Source organism: Falco peregrinus, chromosome 9 (assembly GCF_023634155.1).
Source record: "Falco peregrinus isolate bFalPer1 chromosome 9, bFalPer1.pri, whole genome shotgun sequence".
NCBI lineage: Eukaryota > Metazoa > Chordata > Aves > Falconiformes > Falconidae > Falco > Falco peregrinus.
The window spans coordinates 32385844-32399904 of NC_073729.1; the positions used below are offsets into that span (position 1 = coordinate 32385844).

Here is a 14061-nt window from a genome sequence, read left to right on the forward strand (position 1 = left end):
GAAGCAAAAAGAGACAGACCATCACCTGGCAGTAATCATCTAGTAATAGTAACAGTTAAACTGTAAACCAAGAAAGTGAAGGCAAGATTAATATGATCGGTAGTTGGTAACCAGCATGGGAGTGGTTTATGGCCGTTCTTGCAAGTAAGAACTTTTTTTCTTGACAATTCATTTTCAGGGAGCATTTGCTCATCAAGTAGCTTGAAGTTTCTGTCAGAATGAGACTTCTAACTGAAACTCCAGCAATATAAGCATGCCTGCATGTTATTAAAGGAAATAGTGGAAAATTTCGCAGGCTGACATCCAGAATGTCTGCGGTTCCTTTTCATATTTTTCTCTTCTTGCAAAGCTGTTACTAGACCAGAACTTAAAATCTTTTTTTTGGGGGGGTTGTTTTTTTTGTTTTGTTTTTGTGAAGCTTGGAAATTTCCACTGGTTGAAAAGATTTTTAAAAAGCTTACTCAAATGTACAGCTCAAACTACCTTACAGTTCTGCCCAGACAGAATCTTTAGTTTAAGCAAAATTCCATCACTATAAAGCACTACTAGGATGTGGAAGGAAAAAAAAACATTGCTCATATACCAAAAACATTGCTTGGCCCATCTGAAATATTATCATACTACATATTCATCTCTTGACAGAGGTCATCTGAGGTCCAGCCACAAACAGATGGGTAAGAGAAGATGAAGCAACCGTGTAGCTGTACATTTGAACAAAAAAATAAACTGGATGACAATGCAAGCTATTCTGTCCCTATCAAGAGATGGCTCTCCTTGAATTTCCTCAAATCTCCGCTCATTTTACCTCTCACTGGATCCCACTTATCATCCCTGCTACCTTCTTATGATCTCTAGCACAGCAAATAGAAGTCTGGCAAGTTTGCTAGCACCAGTTCTGCACCTCACCTCTACATGTCTTGTTTATGAGCTATGAACATGCATCACCAAAATATTAGGGGGTTCAACAGAAGACCCACAGGTGTAATACAGGAGTCTTCAAAAGCTACTCCAGACAGCACAGACACTTTCTTTCCTCAGTTTTCTGTGCACTGATCAAAATAACTGCTTTCCTTTTAAGGGGGGATCAAATGGACATTCTAGGTTAACAGAGGTGCTGGTTTTGTTCCATTTTAATCAAGAGAACAATCTGCAGATTAAGTACTCTTGCTTTGGTTGCCTTGAGAGCTATGTATGACTAGATAAATACTTTACTGACTAAGAAGGGATTCTATCAATTACTGCCTAAAAATGTTATTTCCCATTCAGAGATTTTAATGGGAAAATGAAACTTTCAAATAAGGAAACGTAAGTTACTTACCAAGCAAAACCAATGCACTTGCCAGCACATGACATCAAAGTGGTACGCAACCAAGAAACATACTTTTAAAGTGTCTTGAATCCATGTGTTCTTTTACATTTTCTTGTTTAAAAGGCTACCACAAAATTATGCTTAAATGAGAAGTACAGCAGACTAAGACTTATTCATCAATGACCTGAATGAAGGGACAAAGCATACCCTCAGCAAGTTTGCTGATGGTGCAGAACTGGGAGGAGTGGCTGATACACCAGATGGCTGCACTGCCATTCAGTGAGACCTGGACAGGCCAGAAAGTTTGGGAGGGAGAGGAACCTAATGAAGTTCAACAAAGGCAAGCGTAGGGTCCTGCACCTAGGGAGGAATAACCCCACACACAGGTACAGCCTAGGGGCTGACCTGCTGGCAGGCAGCTGCGCAGAGACGAACAAAAGACAATGCTATGCAACATAAGCTGTAATTCCCTACTTCCACCTAACTCTTTAACCCAGCCTTTAAGGAGGGAAAAAATACCGTTAATGTAGGGGAAGAGGTCTGAAAAGTCTATTCCAAGTCACTGGCAAACAAGTAATTGCAAATTTCTGTTTTAAATCATCTCCTTAACATGTAAGCTGCTAAGAATGAATAACCATTTTGAAGTCATAGTTGTGACTAAGAGGAACAAATTACTTTTTGAACTTTTACTACTACTTCCATAAACTTCCAAGAAACAATACAGCACTTTTACATACTGACTCTGTGTGTGTGCACATGCACCTGTATGTGTACACTCTCAACAGTTGCCTAAGAAGTTTTAGAAAAAGTTTATCCAAGTAGACTACGTTAACTGCTACCCACTCACACACATAGTAGCAAACAGCACTGAGCACAGATGTTTCCCTTTTCCTGGGACTCACTAGCCTCCAGAGAACGGGATGAAAACACAGCTGAGGCGTTTAATAAAAATCAACAACATTAAGACATTAATACACTCCATAGGGCAATCAGCAAGGTGTCAGAATGTCTATTTGAGTGCACAAGGTAGAAACAGGGGAATGCTATCTTTGCTATAGGTTTTTGTTCTGCACCAGTCTGAAGGACTCAAAACTGCCCTTTAATTGACTTCTGAACAATAAAAAGTTACTTCACAGTACTGGAGTAAAGAAGGTGCATCTCACTTTTTTATTATTGTTATTTTTAAGTAAATTGCTTACTTCTGCCTTCTGCTTAACCCTTACATTAACAGATAGAGCAACAAACTCCCTGCTCCATTACCTGTTCTATCACTTCAGGATGTTTCAGTGAGGCAGGGCATTCTGTTATTAGATGTAAGGTAACCATAAAGAAAATACAGTACATACAGCAACACCACCAAATTGTTATATTTTCGTAAGTGTGCATGGATAAGAAGTTCTAACTGCATTTTATTAGAGACTTCCCAGAAGAATAATTTCCTCACATTCATGCTAACTAAGAAAGCATCTGAAAGACATTTATGATTTCCAGGATCATTCATATAAGAGTTAACCAGGAGCTGATTGATATACTTCAAGCAAATCTGTTCATAAGTAATTTTATAACCAAACTTTTCACGTTGAATCAACACTGGAAGCTGGATTTGACTTCACACCATTATCTATACGTAAATGACTCAGCTGATCAATATTTGGCAATGGGAACTAACAAAAAAACATTAAACCCATGCAGTCTAGAAAGGTTCCTTTCTAGACCTACAGCGATAAAAATCTTTTAAGAAGAACAATAAGCAGTCTAAAAGAAAAAAGTGAACTACTGCTTATGCAACTCAAGAAAGGAGCTCATCTATATACCAGAGATATTTTCCTCACAAGATTTTTAAAGTTACATTTCACTCATTTACACAGAAAGTAAATAGTAAAATAGCACCCTTAGAGCTTACTACTCATTTGCTTATATAAGATAGAAATAGCTGCTTAGTCTTATGCTACACCACTTCATACCTTGTGCTCTAGCTAGACCTAAGAGCAGTAACAGACCTGCCTAAGTCTTAGAAAAACAAAAATTCAGAGGCTTTCCAGAAAAAAAAAAACCAAACCCCATACATCACTAGTGTAAGCTTCCATTCCTTCGTCATTCTTTGGCACAGTGAAACATCAGAAATACTTCAACTATTTTTCAAATTTCTTCCTAAGTTTATGTTCTTGTTATGTCTTTAATGAAAAGATGAGTCCAAAACAGTGCATAAAAACTACAACAGTAGTTTTGCAGTGGCTGATGCCTGTAAGCCAGATTTGCATTGTCCTTGCAGAACAAGTATATTTACCTATTCACTTTTTGCAGTTCAGAAAAACATGGGATAATCAGCAGCGTGCTTGATTTTACCATGCAACCCATTACTAACAGATTTCAATATTACACCATCTGGTAGACTGGGAACATTATCAACGAGTTATAGCTTTTTTTTTAAAAAAAAAAAAAAAAAAAAACCACAACACAAACACAAATTCTCAAGTTTGTCACAACAGTTATGAAAGTTCAGGCTTCTAGAAAAACAAAGAGTTTGAAACCTCCATTTTGGTTTTAAAAGAATTGAGAACTGGGGGGTGGGGGATTAACCCGCAAGAATTGGGGGGTGGGAGTTGTATTTTATATCTCCACCAACTCCTCCCTCAGGGGCTTGATATCTCATGACTTAATATTGTGAAAGCCTAGAAGGGACAGCACAGCTTGTATTTTAATGCATTACCTGAAACCACTGAGTTAAAGTTATGATACAGTCAGTATATTTAACATAATGGTTTCATTGTGAAAAAAAGCTGCTAAGAAGTTTCCCATTAAGCATTATGACAGATCCTTTGTCTTAAAGCTCTTATCCTCCCTCTTCATTAGGTAAAGATAACAACCATTAGACACTACTAAAATTGTTTATAAAAGCATACTATATGATCTGGAATAAAGAGTTATTTTTCCTTTAAAGTTCAAAATCACCTGTTAATGAGGGTAAAGAAGGAAATACATTTAGCACATCGACAGTCATATACATGATCTCCTCTTACCTCCAAGAAAAGATTTATTTAATACAGCATCACATGATATCATCACAACTATACCTGACTTGGTTCAGTAACAGGAAGAGAGATGCTTCCCTAGACACAGCATGGTGACACTGAAGTCTTGTCTAGCTTGTGATCAACTACAAAGATAAATGGGTGATCTAGGACACTTGGAAGGAGTGCAACATATGAATTAACAGTTTTGCTACAGTTGCCTTAGGGGGAAAAAAAAAAGGTACTGCATCAGTTCTGTTGCACTCATGACCCAGACAAACACTGGCATTGTAAAGGAATGCTTAAGTGAACTGGGTAAGCTTTCAAGCAAGCCTTTGACAATTGTTTTGAACACACATGCTGATCTGCTTTATTCTATGCTGGGAAAGTGGCAGGCAGAAATACCTAATCTGGAAGTTGTTTTCTTCAGCAAAGACAACTGGCAAATACTCTTTAGACAACAGATTTTGGCTTGTTTTTCCCTAGTCTGGGTAGTTTTCCTAAGAATAATTTTTTCTTCCCTTTCCCACATTCACTAACTGCTCTTCTGCATGTATTTCTAACTAGGGTAAAACCCAGGTTAACGAAGATATTAGAATTTCCATTAGAAACAATTTAAGAATTGTATTTGTTGAAGGTAACAGTCCACACAATCTTTGATACTTGTAGTGTCATTCAAAACCATGTTTGTATGGCCTAATCATAAATACTCTGGAAAATTTAATTTTTACCATTTGTGTTTGCTGAGAGAAATCTACTGGAATCACAGAAGACAAGGTATCTCGTTCTATTTCACCTCACCTAAAAGTTCACAAGAAAAAGCACGCGTGTAGCCCTGTGAAGGTGTTAGGCAAACAAAGCAAATCCCAAAGAGCAAGTTTCATCGATACATTAAATAGCCTCACAGTCTCTGAGACTAGGGAGATAAAAGGTACTTCTGCTTTTTCTTTCTGCCCTATCCTACTCAGTCCCCCTCCTACCTGCCAAGGGAGGGGGGGGGGTGGGGAAAGATATGTGTTAGGCTACAACTCAACTACCCAAAAGAAACATATTGATAATACTTTCAGCCACGCAACCTGTTTTGCTGTTGCCTTTGAAAAAACAGACAACTGATTTTCTCACATACAGCAGAGAACAGAAGAAGGGGGAAAACATTTTTTTTTTTCAGAAGTCACATACAGAATATTCCATGCAACTACATAGATAAACCCACCTTGAAAACGTGCCTCTAAAAGGCCTTCTGGGTATGCCTGTGATATTAGATTATCTCATTCCATGGCTCTGACACATTTTGACATGCACAGAAATGTGGAAACAGCGAAGGGTTCGGGCTTTGTGACAAAGCGTCATACTCAACCAAGGCTAATTCAGGTGCTAGTTATTATGGCTAGCAGTATAACAGTTTTATTGTTCTGCAGCCTTCCTCTTCTCCCTCCTCTCCCATTTTCAGGTGCACCTGATAAATCAGGGCAAAACTGCTATGCAGTTCAGCCATATGTGTAACAACTTCGATGATTGCTTGCCCTGACCTAACAATTTCAACATGTTCTGCGTAATTTTTACAGTGTTTTAAGATTTCTAGAACAATCTCATCCATGAAATGCAGTTGTTATGGTTTTAGACTTCAAGTTATGTTAGTAATCTTCAAAAAAGAACTCAACAATAGTAAGAAAGCCTTTAAAATTTCCAATAGGGCAATGATGCATAACCTAACAAAGAAAGTTAGACAAACAGTTTGACTACACCTGACCTAACATACTCACATTTAACAGTAAAGGTGACAAAGTCAGGGGTGGGGCTGTGGAGGTGGGAACGTGACCAAAATGAAATCAAAGCAAAAAACACCAACAACTCCCACACACAAACCACACAATGTCAGGGAACACTTAACAGTAGTTAGATACCTGTAGAGCTGACTCTTCAAGTATATTGCAAAAGCAGTCACAACCTTAGCAGTATGAGACTTACACCATATCCTAAGCTCAGCAGCAGCAGTAACAAGCCTGACTTTCTAGAGCCTAAGGAAAATGAGCAGTAAAACCAATGGAGGCCCCCTTGCCCTCTTCTCCCTGTCATTTAAATAGCATGCTGTCTTAAGCAAGTGCCTTTTTCTTACCTCTGTACAGTGTCAGAAATGCAGCCAGCTCTAGACAACATAAAAGAAAAATGTGCATCTACATCTAAAAGCATAAAACCTCACCAACAATAATTCCACACACTGCACACAAAATACTAAAAATCCCTCATGCAATTGTGTTTGGAGGCAAGGTAATTCTCTTCCACTGCAAAGAAAATAAGCTTATTGATAACTGTCAACTCTAAGTCATCAATTAAATTAAAAGCATTATTGAAGTAATAGGGTCCATCTGAAGTATACCTACCATTACATGGGGTAAAAAAATTTTCATGTATCTTCCCTTAAATGCAGCATATAAAAATCCAAGTGGAAGTAGAATCCATAGCAGATTTAAATCAGTATCAGTAAAATTCAATCACAATTGCCTCTTTCCTAATACACTACATTTAGAAACATCAATAGATCTTGTCAGAGAAAAAAGCACACAAGCATGCTGCCCCAGCAGTCAGGTTTAGATATTTTTCACCACCCTCTCATGTCCTTGGCATAGAGAACACTACTCCTCCCCTCCCCTCCATTTTTTAGTATAAAAACAAGTCAGAAGAATATTTAAGATATTTCTGAACACTCAAAATCAAAAACCTTCCATGAATATAATGCAGAATCTCCTGTATCCTACAGTCATTCAAGATCACCTCTTCGAGGGAGGCTCATTTAAATGCAGTTGAAGCAACCTCCAGTGTCAGACTGTAGTGTCCAATATCATTTTACATGCTACCAATGGCTTGATTTTGCAGACAAACATAACCTAGACACCACTTCATTCTCAGGGTTCTTTAAAAAAGAAAAAAAAAAGAAGACACCCTTTTCTAGGCAATTGTAACATAGAAATTAATCTTGAAGGTTTTGACTGTGATTTCTTCTCTATTATTAATGAAAAAAAGCCCATGATCAAAAGATAATGTTCTATTGTAAAATAGATTTCCTTCTCCTTCCTATTCTGAATTTTGTCTCAACTATACATTAGTCTCAGTGATACTATGCAAAGAACTGATAAGCAGACAATGCAAACTTCCAAGTTAATAAATTCAAAGCCCAGGTGAATAGGGGTTTCAAATGAAGAATTAAAAAAAAAAAAACAAAAAAACAACACACAAAACACCAAACCCAAACCCCACACAACTCATATGCTAAATAAAAGCTGACTGGAAACAGCACACTGTCATCAGGAACGGTACTTAAAGCAAGCCTGAACACTGGGTTTATTCTGTCTGCTATCACTTCCTCTATTTCCCAACCTCTATCTTCATATCACAGCAGCAAATCCACTGGTACTAATTAAAAAATAAAAAAATTAAAAAATAGTAGTACTAACAGAGTTGAGTGAAATTCTGAACAACAGTCAGTTAAACAGCCCATTACAACAACTGCTAAGAGTATATACAATTACTGTATGTTATCATGCGGTCTAGTTCAAACAAACAAACACCACACACACACAAAAAACACCAAAAAAGCCCAAAACCACAACCCGCAATTTTGTCTGTTTCCTCTAAACCCAAGCTCTTGTGCTGGGGCTTTCACTCCGACACTATTTGTAATTATGAAGCTATCTCGTATATATATTTAGCACATACACATCTTTGTCTCATGTGTAGCAGCTCATTATAAGTCCAAAATATTACATGAGAAAATATTTATTTTTTTAAATAGCGATGACAGAATTTTAAGCTTATTTTGTGTCCATTTTAACTGTATTATAGACACCACGTAGCTAGACAATACTGTCTCTCACACTTCCAGACCTGCTTCAGTTTTTTCTTGTTAGTCCAGATAGAATCCAACATAATATTTTCTGTCAACTTTCAGATAAACGAATTAAAGGCAGAATCAGATATTTTTTTTCTTAATAGGTTAAAGAGCAAGGAGGTACTACCTGATTAGAAGAGACTGATTTAAAACTGTGCTCACTGGATGAGCTGACAAAGTGGGAAGCTCCTTTTTTGAAAGGAAACCTGACTGTGCTTAAGAGTAGGAGCAGAAACCACAACCAACCAACTTTAGCACCAAACAAAGAGGACTCTGGGAATTATGTCAACCTCAGACAAAATCCCCACCCATATTCACCCCATTTATACCCCAGAACCAGTAACACCTACAATGGTACTCTCCTAGTGACCTCAGGAGAAAATAATTATTTCTCATCTCCATCCCCAAACGGCACAGTTTCATTGCAGCTGTGAGGCAAAAATGGGTAAAAGGCATGGAAATTAAGCTTTTATTTGCAGTATTTCTCATCGCTTGTTACCGGAGACAAGAGAAGTCACCTCTGAAACTTACCGAGGCTACAGGATGATCAGCAGGAGAATGCAGATATGAAGGTCTCTGGAACCGCCTCAGTATCAGATAAACCCGGCCGAACGGCAGATGGGGCCATTCCAGCCCAGGTATTTCACCCCGCGCAGCCTCGGCGCGGCTGAGGAGCCTGAGGCTCAGGCGGTTCTAAAGGCAAATCCACAGCGACCCCCGGTCCCGCCGCTCCATGAGGAACCTCCACCCGAACTCGCCCCGCTCAGATCCGCGCCGCCCCGCGTACGGGCAGCCTTAGCTCCACGCCAGGCGCCCACCGCCCGCTCAGGAATAACTACACTCCCCCGTCTAACTACACTCAGCGCTAAAGTTACAATGGTTAGAAAGAGGTAACGGCGTTTACGCGCTGCCCCGGGAATCCCCTCATCCCCAGCCCTGGGATTGCTCCTCACACACAACCCGCCCGCCTCCCCTCAGGGAGGCACATCCATATTGGGGAGGGGGGCGAGCGGGAGAGGAGAGAGCCGCCCCTCAGGGCCAGCCCCAGGCTGCTCCCGTCCCCGGCGAGGGGCAGCCCTCCCTCACCCATCCCAGTCCCACCCCAGCGCCAGAAGCTGGGGAACACGAGCGCGAACTCTCCTCCCTCCACTCGCTGCTCCCTCCCTCCAAACCCCACTCACCTGGGAAAGGAGCCAAGGCTCGGCTACGTCTCCTTCTCCCTGTCTCCCCCACACTCAACCTCTCGCCGCCATTTTCCTCGCTGCCTAGATTTAAATAGGAACCAGCCTCCCCGAGAGGAGCCACCGGGCGGCGCGAGGCACGGTGGGACCTGTAGTACGGCCCCGCGCGGGCGCTCACGGGACCCGCTCCCGCCCCGCGCGGGGCATCACGGCACTTGCAGTTCCCGCCCGGCCGCGGCCGCTTGCTCCGCCACCGCTCCCAGCGGCCCCTGCGGGGCGGGGCCCCGTCCGCTTCCCGCGCCGCGGCCCGGTCCCGCCGGTCCCCCGCAGGTCCCGGGGGAAGCTCCAGCGCCAGGCACCGCAGGCATGCGTGCCCCCCGCCTGCCATACAGCCCCGCCGGTGAAACGCGAGGTGGGCAATGGCCGTGCCCGGTATCAGCGCTGCCGCCGGGCGGGGGCCACGGGGTCGCAGCAGTACGGCGCTTGTAACGGAGCGGGTTGTGTGCACGGCGGGTTGAAGGACGCCGGGGTGCCTGTCCTGCACACAGCGCCGCGGGGAAAGGCGCAGCTCAGGAACGCCTGCGGAGCGTTGCTACACCAACTACCGTTTTTCCCCCGTATCCATAAAGGAAAACGCAGTCTGTTGAAGTGAACGTTTAATGACGTGCAAACAGCTTCAGTTACTCCCTACTTCGGGTATGTGTCAAAGATGGTTTTCAAACTAACTCAGCAGGTCACTTGCTGTTGGAAAAAAGCAAGGCAAGGATACGAAGGGCTGGGAACTTACACAGCCTTCCTACGCCACGGTTCACTTGCGTAAATATTATCTTCATAAACTTTTTTAAACGAGTATTTAAAACTTTGCAGACTAAAATAGGGTTTGTGGAGAACAGTATACCTCAGTTTAGGTACTCATAAAGCAGCCATACAAAAATGCTCTTTTTATTTTGAAAGCTTATAAAGTGTGAAATAATGAAAAAGCACAGACTTAAGTCCTGCCAAGCTATTCATATGGAGCTCATTAAAGACCATAGCCACAATTAATATTCAAGATGGACAGACAAGTAAAGCCATTAAGTACACCTTCCAGTAAATTCCAAATAAAATTAAAAAAATCTATTAAACTTATGTTAGGCGCCCATGAGCAAGTTACTGGTAAAACATGAGCCTCCAGCTACCTCTGAAATAAGCATTACAAACAAAAAAAATCCCGAGATAAAAGAAATGCAAATATGTCAATTTCTGGAAAAACAAGCTCCACCTTAGATCTTACCTTGCAGGCATACTACACGAGAACCTACCAATTATAAATGTCTGTACTTAGAACTCAAATTTAACCAACTGGTAAGGACAGATCCCCTATCATGTTATCATAACAGAAAAAAGTTTGTGTTGTTGGAGTACCTTAAAAGGGATGATGTCCTGTTGGATTTCCTGAAAATGTGAGATCTGCTCTTCCATGATTCCACTTCCCCCATTCCAGGTTATCTGCTTCTGCAGGTTGTTCTCTTCTTCCACTATGAGTGGATGAGGTAGGTCTGACTCTATATAATGAAGAATACAGTGATAAAAAGTGCTTTCATTTTTCATTGAGATGTGACACTCTACAAAAATGCGTAAGACCTCCCTAATTTTTTTATACTTTTCTTAAAAGCTGATCATAAATATAGCTGTAGAACTCTAACATTTAACTTTTTTATCTATTTGCTCCACCTGCTGGTGCATATTCTTTTTAAAGCGGTCTTTAGAAACCTAAATGTATTATAAATTTGGCCAGAGATATACACAAGAGACATATTTGCCTTTAAGCTCAATTTGTGTAATATACCAATTAAATCCAATCTCATGCCAACATTTTCTCAGTCAAAAAAGGCCAATAGAAACACAGGCTTAGGGAAACATGACCCATACCTTGCTTTTTGGACACTACCAGTTCATTTTTATTGTGACAATAACCCGTCAGTAATCATTTTCCATCACCTATTAGTCTTCTCCAAAATAGGTTTTCTATTCCACATGGGCATCTCTCTACATAACTGATTTGTCTCTTGAATTTTCAGAGATCAATTTCTGTTTGGACAATTAATGCAAGAGAAGCATCCTCTTTCTTCAGCCTATTTAATTGCTATCTGCTCAGACACAGAAAAAACCTACCATGATTGTCAAGCACTCCTTACAAGAAGTTTGACATAAGCTTAGATTTCTTCCCATTCCATCTATTGCTAGGATTTTTTTTCCTTTTTTTTTCCTTTTTTTTTTTTTTAATGTTTTGCATGGATATAGTAACAACATCCCCATTAAAAAAAAAAAAAAAAAAAAATCAAACCACATTTCCAGGCTATGACATTTTCCAGTAACACTCCAGAACAAACATAGCTTTCCATCTCTTTTTCCTTTCCCAAATTAGAAACAAATAACATGAGAGAACAACCCTCTCTGCTCCCCCAAACCTAAAGTTGTTGCAAAAAATCTTTGGTATTGGATTTTTTTTTACATTCATAAAGAAACTTTATTCTTGGGTTCCCTATCTAACTAGGTTAAGCAGAACTAAGGTTTGTCACATTACCACCAGGTTTTCTTGGCCTAAACTGGCTCTTTTTGATGACTGCAAAATTTTAACTTCCTTTAACTTCTGTATTATTATTGTGATATTTTTTATGTACACTAACTAATAGTTTGCAGCAGATTGATTGCAGACTGTTTGAGCGGGCTTGAAGAGAATATCTGGTGTACAAAAGACCCTGAAAATACCATCTAGACATCACAGGGACTAAAGAGAAAAGTTATTCTGACATTGAATAAGCAGCAAGGAAAACCAACGCTGTTGAAGAACTTGAGTATATTTTGATTTGTGGTTGGGTTTTTTTAAGTAAATCCAAAGTACATACATAACTTCTTCCCAGACTAGCAATCCAGTTTGTCTGGCTAATCTGCTTAATTGACCAAACTATAGAGTAACTGGTTTAGCATAATAATAAAACTGATTCTTTAATGGTAACAAAGGAAATTAAACAAAATTCTGGAGTAAAATCAGATGCATCAGAAACATATAATGACAGAACAATTATTTTTTTAAAATGGAAAAGGTTTTCTACATCAATATCTTATCAAATGAATGAGCAGAACCTTACATACACCAAAAATATGGCTCTTGTGCTATGGATTATTGATTTAACAAATCAACAAATCCTCATATAAAACAGAACATGTGAAATGAACTAGTGTTTCAGCAAAATGTATATTTTCAGCAACCTTTCACTAAACCATAATTTTAGCTTACACAACCATTAAATTATATTCATAATGCATTTTTAAAAAACAACGCATTTAAACACTAATTGTTTAACCAGAAAAAGGACAGGCAAGTCGATTAACTGAAAAGAAAATGCATCTTAAGGAGAATTATAAACAGTGTATTTGTTGCAATCAGTCAGTCACACATTATTCACTGTAATTTGGAGTACTTTGCTGGTTTCACTGAAAGAGTAACCTTATATAAGACTTTTAAGGATAATTGTAACAAATAAATGCTACAACAATATTAGTTTGTAAACATTTCTCTCTTGGTCATGGCCAGTAAACTCTTAAGCTCAGTTCCAGCTACTAAAGCTTAAAGTTAAGCATTTAAGTTTCATAGTTTAGTGTCGGTGTTGTTTTACCATTTAACTACTAGAATTTTTTTGTGGTAAAGTCAAGATTCAGATAGTTTAAGAAGGCAATACATACATGCTTTCAATTTAAGTAGATACAGCAGCCTATTCTAACAATAAGAAACAAATATAGATGAAACATTGCCTCCTCCATCCAATTCAAAATGAAAATAATTATTTACAGTGTTACATAGCATTCAACAAAGCCGAGCTTTTAGAAGTTCTAGCATTTTTCAGAATTTGCTTAAAACTACAGTTACCAGAAAACATCCTGCTATTTTAGAACCTACTCTGAATGGTTTCAGTTTTTAGTGGACTTGAACAGGAGCAGCCAAGAGCAAGGCTACTGTCTGCATTGCTGGCCACCACCATACAATCTCCACTCTATTGCACTTCATGTGGCCAACTCAAAGCCTCAGTAAGAAGTACCAGCTAAAGAAGATTTCTTGTTACTCTGCTTTTAAAACCAGGACAGTGATAATTCCTATTACACAGTTCAAAAACAGAGATACAGATTTGTAACATGAGCTTTTCTGCACTGCCTAAAATATGCCCTTCCTTTTATCTTTAAAAGGATATTCAGGAGATAAAACAACTCTTATATACTCACTAGGAGGAAAGGAAGGTTAAAAACAAGAGGATATAATTTTGGTTTCCCAACAAAGCAGATGCACAGTAATATTTTATGTTTTGATGTGCACATGACTACTTGCAAAGGACCTTTGACATGAATTAAGTTTACAATTTGATTGTGACAAGATACAACATACAGTTGCTCTGAAAGTCTGACGATTTATATAAATTAAAATCTTAAATACAAAGAGAGCTTAACAGGATCATTTATGACAATATTACATCACTAGGGAACATGCTTCAATATCTGTGCTGACATTTTATGCAGCTTCAGCAAAGGCTACGTTATTGAAACAGAAAGAAATCGGTGTCAAATTTGATAGTTACTCTGTGTGACATTCAGAATATTGAAAAAAGTTAAAAATACAGTCAGCTTCTCAAAAAAACTGAT

General features: G+C 39.3%; 1 protein-coding gene across 1 annotated transcript in view; it reads right to left on the reverse strand.

Moving 5' to 3' along the window:
- The window catches only part of NCOA3 (nuclear receptor coactivator 3), an 81899-nt gene extending 72359 nt beyond the window's left edge, over positions 1 to 9540 (reverse strand). Inside the window, exon 1 of the mRNA XM_013298026.3 lies at positions 9388 to 9540. The gene's annotated coding sequence lies outside the window, so the exon portion shown is untranslated. The remainder of the gene's footprint in view (positions 1 to 9387) is intronic.
- Between the last annotated feature and the right edge of the window lie 4521 nt (positions 9541 to 14061).